Raw genomic sequence first — 8084 nt, forward strand, 5'->3', positions numbered from 1 at the left:
TAAATAAAATCTTAAAATATATATATATATATATAATTTATTTATTTTATATATTATTTATTTATTTTACAGACAGATCACACGTAGGCAGAGAGGCAGGCAGAGAGAGAGGAGGAAGCAGGCTCCCCGCTGAGCAGAGAGTCCCATGTGGGACTCGATCCCAGGAACCAGAGACCATGGCCTAAGCTGAAGGCAGAGGCTTTAACCCACTGAGCCACCCAGGTGCCCCTGGGGGCCTAGTATTTTTACTCAGTGGGAAGTATCCAGGAGGGTCTTCCCCCACACCACCTTCTCTGAAATGACACACCTGCTTTCCATCATAATACCTTCTTTTCTCCATTACACGTTACACCATTGATACTAGATATTGCTTATTTTGTTAAAGCATAATTTTTCCTCAAAAAAGTTAGGATTCTCATACATATTGAAATGAACACGTGTTAACTATCTTAACTCTTTTGTTTTAGAGATTTTATTTATTTATTTGTCAGAGAGAGAGATTGAGATCACAAGTAGGCAGAAAGGCCGGCAGAGAGAGAGGGGGGAAGCAGGCTCCCTGCTGAGCAGAGAGCATGACGTGGGGCTCCATCCCAGGACCCTGAGACTATGACCAAGCGGAAGGCAGAGGCTTTAACCCACTGAGCCACCCAGGCGCCCCTTAACTCTTTAATTAAATGAGGGGAACTGGGGCACCTGGGTGGCTCAGTGGGTTAAACCACTGCCTTTGGCTGAGGTCACGGTCTCAGAGTCTTGGGATCAAGCCCCACATCGGGCTCTCTGCTCAGCAGGGATCCTGCTTCCCCCCCTCTCTGCCTGCCTCTCTGCCTACTTGTGATCTCTCTCTGTGTTAAATAAATAAATAAAATCTTTAAAAAAATAAAAATAAATGAGGGGAACTGAGATGTGATGTTATAATTTATTTAAATGACAGAAAGTGTTGGGGGCACCTGGGTGGCTCAGTCAGTAGAGTGTAAGACTCTTGATATCAGGGTTGAAACTTCAAGCCCCACATTGGGTAAAGAGATTATTTAAATTTTTAAAAAGAAAAAGAAAAGGCTAATGTGTACAGAATAAAGGAATGTTGGAACACATGGATAAATGGATACAAAACTAACTTTTCCATCAGCAGTGGGGGCTGTCCATCTAACTTGCAGAATAATTTGCATTACTATATCAGTCATCTATGAGTAACCTCGGTGAGTAACCTCTAGGAGGTCGGTGAGACAATGAAAGGCCATGCTATCTAGACAATGATAATTTTCCTTCGAAGAACTAATGGTCTATACTCCATTGCCTGTTTCACCCCACTACTAAAAGCAAAAACTGCTCTGTACACATCCATATCCCCAGGACCTGGAATAGTGCCTAGCACAAGAGTGCCACTCAAGACTTGTTGAATGGCCAAATGAACCCTAGTAGTAGTAAGAGATAGTAGCTATACGGCTTTAGGTCCTGTCTCTCAACAAGGACTTCACTTCCATCTTGACCTCAGTCTGTACTTTCTAATGGGTTAATTTCTCTCCAGCTTCTCTCTTAACTGTGACAAATGGCCCCACACAGGGAAAGCATCCTGTGATGGGAACCAACACTACCCCCGCCAGAAGCAGGGACTGCCTTGGGCCAGCAAGACCCTGGGATCGACCCTAATCATCGTCGTTGATGACCGGAACTTCACTGCCCACCATTGCCCCACATTTTGCTTAGACAAACCTGGAAGTCTTTTCAGTACTTTGGAGATATTCTTTGAGAGGTTACTCTGCTCCCTTCCCTGTGCTGGCCTCACTGTAATATGTCCTTTTCTTGCTTCATTGCCACTGTCTCTCTGCCTTTGGATTTTACTGGTAGTGATGAAGCACACCTGAGCTGTTTGGGACCCTCAGAGCCAGGGGCTCTTGTACCTTTGTGGCCCAGTGACATCCCCACCCGAGTCAATGTACAATCTTACCACCATGGTGTTATCGGAGTTTCAAAATAAGTCAGCTACACACATCTCCGTCTGACTGCAGCCCGTAGCATCTCTCTACATGGAAACTGTCATGAAAGCTGTTTGCCAGTTTCTGCACTAAACCTTTTACAGTTATTACCTGTCTTAACTTGGGCTGTTGTAACAGAATACCCCAGACTCGGTGGCTTAAACAAGCATTTTCTCACAGGTCTGGAGGCTGGGAAGTGCCAGAGAAGGTGCTGCAGACGGGGTCCCTGGTAAGACTCGTTTGCGGAGGGTTGCCATCTTGCCACGTGCTTCCAAGGGGGAGGGAGCAGAGGGGGGGATACAGAGAGCACTGGGGTCTCTGCCTCTTATAAAAATACTAATCTCGGGAGCCTGGGTGGCTCAGTGGGTTAAGCCTCTGCCTTTGGCTCAGGTCATGATCTCAGGGTCCTGGGATCGAGCTCCACATCGGGCTCTCTGCTCAGCAGGGAGCCTGCTTCCTCCTTTCTCTCTAACTGCCTCTCTGCCTACTTGTGATCGCTATCTGTCAAATAAATAATAAAAAAAAAATTTAAAAAGATTAAAAAAATTAAAAAAAAAATACTAATCTCATCGTGAGGGCTCCACCCTTGTGATCACATCTAAACTAATTAACTCCCAAAGTCCCACCTCCAAATACCAGCACATAGGGGCTTAGAGCTTCAACATAACGAATTTTCAGGGGACAGCTTCCACCTATCATATTATTCATATAGGGCAAACTTTGTTTTTCAAAGAAACTGCACCATCTGTAGCAGACCCTTCCATGTGCTCTGTATTTGGTTCTTTGGGAATTATGGTAATCTCTGTAAACTGTAGATAACTGAAAGCAATTAAAAATTATTCTCGTCTAGGGGCGCCTGGATGGTTCAGTGCCTTCGGCTCACGTCATGATCCCAGGGTCCTCTGCTTGGTGGGGAGCCTGCTTCTCTGTCTCTCTCTCCCTGCCTCTCTGCCTACTTTTGATCTCTGTCAAATAAATAAATAAAATCTTTGAAAAAAATTATTCTTGTCTATAGGCATGCAAATGACTTGTCCTGGGAAGATACAACCTGCTTCATGTGGAAAAACCAGTTTGTCTCCATTTCAATATTCCTGAACCATAAATATGTGTGTCCTATGGATTCTCCTTTGAACTGGTTGTAACATCACCTCAGTATCTTCACTAATGAGTCAAATAAAATCTTTAACCCTTGTTCATCTCTTGAAAATCCTAAACACCTGGTGACACTAGAGCAGGGTTTCCTCATTGCAACAAACGTCCAGCAATGACTGGAGACTGCGCCCTATGGAGGGGCAGGAGCTGTCCATCGGCATCCGTCACTGCCATTACTTCTTACACCTGGCTTACGTCACTGATTTTAAGCAACCGCACTCGTTCAACATTCTGACTTGTGGATTAGTAATTTTCCAATGGGCCTTTGTTAGAATCACCTGGAGGGCTTGTTAAAACACATCATGCAGGGCCCAGCCCACACGGTTTCTAATTCAGTAGGTCTGGGGCGAAGCCCAAGAATCTGTCTTTCTCATTAGTCTCCAGGCGATGCTGATGCCGTTGGCCTAGGGACTGCAACAGGGAGATAAAAGGTAAGTGGGTAGTAAGGAAGTGGACTGGGAGGTCAGGACGGGGGCTGGGTTTCTGTACCACTGAACTTCCGCACTTTATAGATGGAAAATAATTATTGGTGGAACCGGAATCTTCTGGCTCTCCCTATCTAGCTTTAAACACCAGATGGGAAGTGACTGTACCTTAAGTCCTTTCTTTTGTATGTCCTGTTCCCTCAGCCTGCAACAGACCTCCCTCTGCTGTCTGTCAAACTACCTCAGTGTGGGGCTGCCACATTTAACCAATAAAAATAAGGGAAACCCAGTTAAATCTGTATTTCAGACACACACAAAAATTTTTTAGTACAAGTATGTCCCAAATATTGCCTGGGACATACTTATGCTAAATAATTACTCACTATTTATCTGAAATTGAAATTAAAAGGCAAAACCGAGGGGCGCCTGGGTGGCTCAGTGGATTAAGCCGCTGCCTTCGGCTCAGGTCACGATCCCAGTGTCCTGGGATCGAACCCCACATCGGGCTCTCTGCTCAGCAGGGAGCCTGCTTCCTCCTCTCTCTCTCTGCCTGTCTCTTTGCCTACTTGTGATCTCTCTCTCTGTCAAATAAAATAAATAAAATATTTAAAAAAAAAAAAAAAAAGGCAAAACCGAACTCCTTTTAAAGAAAACGTTCCCTGACTGGCTTCCCCCACACACCCCCGCACCCAGGGATTCCATATCCCTGTAGCAATTCCATCGGTTCTCCACCATGAGCTACACACCTGCCTTACTGTCAGTCTCACGTGAGAGGCTCTCTGAGGTGGGGGACCTTCTCTTTTGTTTTTTGTTTTTTTTAAAGCTTAACAAATGTAAATACACACATACAAACATATAAATAATTGGGGGTGAGAAACTCCTGTCGACTGAGTGTCTACCATTTTTTAAAGATTTTATTTATTTATTTATTTATTTATTTTTAAAGATTTATCTATTTATTTATTTGACAGAAAGAGAGATCGCAAGTAGGCAGAGAGGCAGGCAGAGAGAGAGGAAGGGAAGCAGGCTCCCTGCTGAGCAGAGAGCCCGATGTGGGACTCGATCCCAGGACCCTGAGATCATGACCTGAGCCGAAGGCAGCGGCTTAACCCACTGAGCCACCCAGGTGCCCCTAAAGATTTTATTTATTTGAGAGAGTGAGTGAGAGAGAACACGGGCACAGGACCGGGAGGGACAGAGGGAGAGGGCAGGAGGAGAAGCAGACTCCTCGCTGAGCAGGGAGCCCGATGTGAGGATCATGACCTGAGCAGAAGGCAGATGCTTAACAGACTGAGCCCCTCAGGCACCCCTGAGCGTCTATAATTAATGAGCCTTTATTATTCCTCTCCACATCCCCAGGCATCAGAGGGCCTGGCACACAACAGGTATTTGTCAAATGAATGAATAAAGCTAGAACTGAATGGACTCGGTTTAGAGGTGTTCTACAGGTGATGAAAGCCTCCCCTCTCTGGCTGGGCTGTCCTACTGCCATCAGGATTGGCGAAGTGGTGGGAGGGGGCAGAGTTGAGGGGGCTCTGGCCTAGAGGAAAAGGCCATGACCCTAACATTTGGCCCAGCTATAAAGGATTAAGTTGGAGATCCCCCAGGCCATGATAATGAGCACAAGTGCCAAGACAAACTTGTATTGCCTTCCAAATTAAAAAAAAAAAAAAAAAACCACATTCATATCCAGTGACTCACTAATGAAAATAGTTACCCCCAGTGATGTGAAGTTCCTGGACACTGCAGCATTCTCACTAAACATAGGGACCTCAGCGAAGCCAGCACCCGTGCACGGGACTGCTCACCCTGACCATCTGATCCAATCAGAGGTGGATCTGGTCTGTGACTCAACAGTGTCTGTGGGCAGCCACCGTGTGAAGCAGAGCTATTCTCACCACCAGGGGTACGGTGGTGAAGACAGGAAGCCTCGTCCTTCTGGACCTTCCTGACACCAGCAAATCACCGCAGAACTCCTCACATAGCCGACCGGCCACGGAATCCATTGCAGTTGTGTGCTTTGGGAAAGGAGAGGGTGCTGCTGAAGAAGGACAACAGGAAGACCTCCTGGGAAGAAGTCGGAGGTGACCGGGCACAGCCAGAGAAGAGCGGGGAGACAGGTCTTCCAGCCGCAGAGAACAGCAGTACGAAGGCAGGAAGGAGATGTGACTGGGGACCTCGGGAAGGCTTCTGTGCTTGGAGCCAGACAAGAGGGCATGTGAGGGGCTGTGAGGCGTGAAGGGCAGCTGGGGAGACAGAGCAGGGTCAGGCTGTGAAGAGGAAGCGCGGCTTCGCCCAACCACAGCCCTCCTTTGTGCCTCCCTCCCCCATCATCTCCTACCAGGGCTCCCTGCTTCTGGTCTGGTTCCGCTCACATTCGCAGCAGCAAAGCTCTCAGGAGGACCTTTCAAATAATCCGATCACGTCGCTTCCTCGCTTAAAACATTTCAAAGGCTCCTCACCTTCCATCTCCCGAAGAGCTAACTCATGTCTTCACCAAGAGAACCCGCACTGTGTTCAAGTGCCCAGGGCTCCCCAACCCAGCCGTGTACCTCAGGGAAGAGCTTGCCCTGCCCCCAGCTCTGGGTCTGACCGACCTATGCAGATGCTTCCCCTCCTTCCCCAGAAGTTCAAGAATGGGGAAGTAAAGCAGTAAAGGGTGCTTGGAGAAAAGCTTCTTTGCATTTAGGGAGAGCTGCAGAAAGCCACCATCTCTGACAGCACACGAAGGAGGAAGTGCAGAGAGGCCCAAGCTCTTAAGGCGAGCCAATTGTCAGCACAGGAAACCAACCCAAGGCTGTTGGCTGGGGCCAATACAGCAGAGATGGAAACGCAGAGACCTGGGGTCCTTACGGACGTCACTGAACGTTAAATTAACCCACCCTAGAGCCTGCCTTACCTCCTGAACTTCCTGTTACATGAAATACTAGATTTTATTTTAAGCTGGTTTGAATCTCAGTTGTTTTTGTTGCTATTTCCATCAGATGGTGTACCCTGATACCCTTAACCTGGCAAAGAAGGGCCATTTTGGGGGGCGCCTGGGTGGCTTGGTCAGTTAAGTGTCTGCCTTCAACTCAGGTCATGATCCCAGGGGCCTGGGATTGAGACCCACTGGGGGTGGGGGGGTGGGGTGGTCTCTGCTCAGCGGGGAGCCTGCTTCCCCCTCTGCCCCTCCTGCACATGCTCTTTCTCTGTCGAATAAAGAAAAATCTTAAAGGAAAAAAAAAGGGCCATTTGGAATTGTCCGCTGCCTGGTTTCTCAGCAACTTTCTACACCCCTTCAACTCCTACTCTTACATCCGACCATGCTCATCTTTGTGAAGTTCTCCTTTCCTCCTTTTACTCGGAATACCCTTCCAACACCGAGACCTGGGAAACTCCTACTCATCCCTTAGAACCTTGTTCAAAGGTCACTTCATCTATAAAGCTTCTGGTACCCCTGAAGTTACTAAAAGCCTCCCTCTGGGGGTGCCTGGGTGTCTCAGTGGGTTAAGCCTCTGCCTTCAGCTCTTGTCATGATCTCAGGGTGCTGGGATCAAGTCCCGCATCCGGTTCTCCGCTCAGTGGGGAGCCTGCTTCCCTCTCTCTCTCTCTGCCTGCCTACTTATGATCAAATAAATAAATAAAATCTTAAAAAAAAAATGGGGTGCTGGGTGGCTCAGTGGATTGAGGCCTCTGCCTTTGGCTCGGGTCATGATCCCAGGGTCCTGGGATTGAGCCCCACGTTGAGCTCTCTGCTCATCAGGGAGCCTGCTGCCTCCCGCCCCCGCCTGTCTGCCTAGTTTTGATTTCTGCTGTCAAATAAATAAATAAAATCTTTAAAAATAAATAAATAAATAAATAAAAGCCTCCCTCTCTGGACCCTGCTATCAGCTAGAGGGTACTCACTTTCTAAGTATTCAACACTCTCGGTCCCTGGGAAGGTAGCAGTTTTGTCGTATGATGAATATATTAACTGATGAATAGATGACTTCCATTTGTCCCCACCCTTCACTTCAGAGTCTTTGTCCAAAGTCTGTGTCATAGAGGGACGCCTGGCTGGCTCAGTCAGGAGAGCATGTGACTCTTAATCTTGTGGCTGTGGGTCCAGGCACCATGTAGGATATAGAGATTACTTAGAAATAAAATCTTAAAAAAAAAAAAAAAGAAGAAGAAAAAAGAAAAAAGGCTATGTATGCCTCACAGAGAGCTGGATTCAAAGCAAATTACAGGCCGCAGACCAGCCTGCTAACCACAATTGCAAATCTTGCAGTGATGTTGGGAAACTATTAGAATTTGGCAGTTAGACCAGAAGATGACTGCCACTTCTAAGAACCACTGTTCTGACTGATGGGGCCCTTATTTTTTCCATAAGATCTTCACTTGATTCCCTACTGTGTGTCAGGCAATAGGCCAGGCACTATGGTTATAACCAACAACGAGACAGACTGCCTGCCCGTCTTAATCTTATGTTCTTTAGAGCAAGGGAGGCAGTAAACACATTCAAGTACACTATAGAATTTCGTATAGGAATAAGTATTATGTAGAAACAAAG

Source organism: Mustela erminea, chromosome 20 (assembly GCF_009829155.1).
Source record: "Mustela erminea isolate mMusErm1 chromosome 20, mMusErm1.Pri, whole genome shotgun sequence".
In the NCBI taxonomy this organism is placed as follows: domain Eukaryota; kingdom Metazoa; phylum Chordata; class Mammalia; order Carnivora; family Mustelidae; genus Mustela; species Mustela erminea.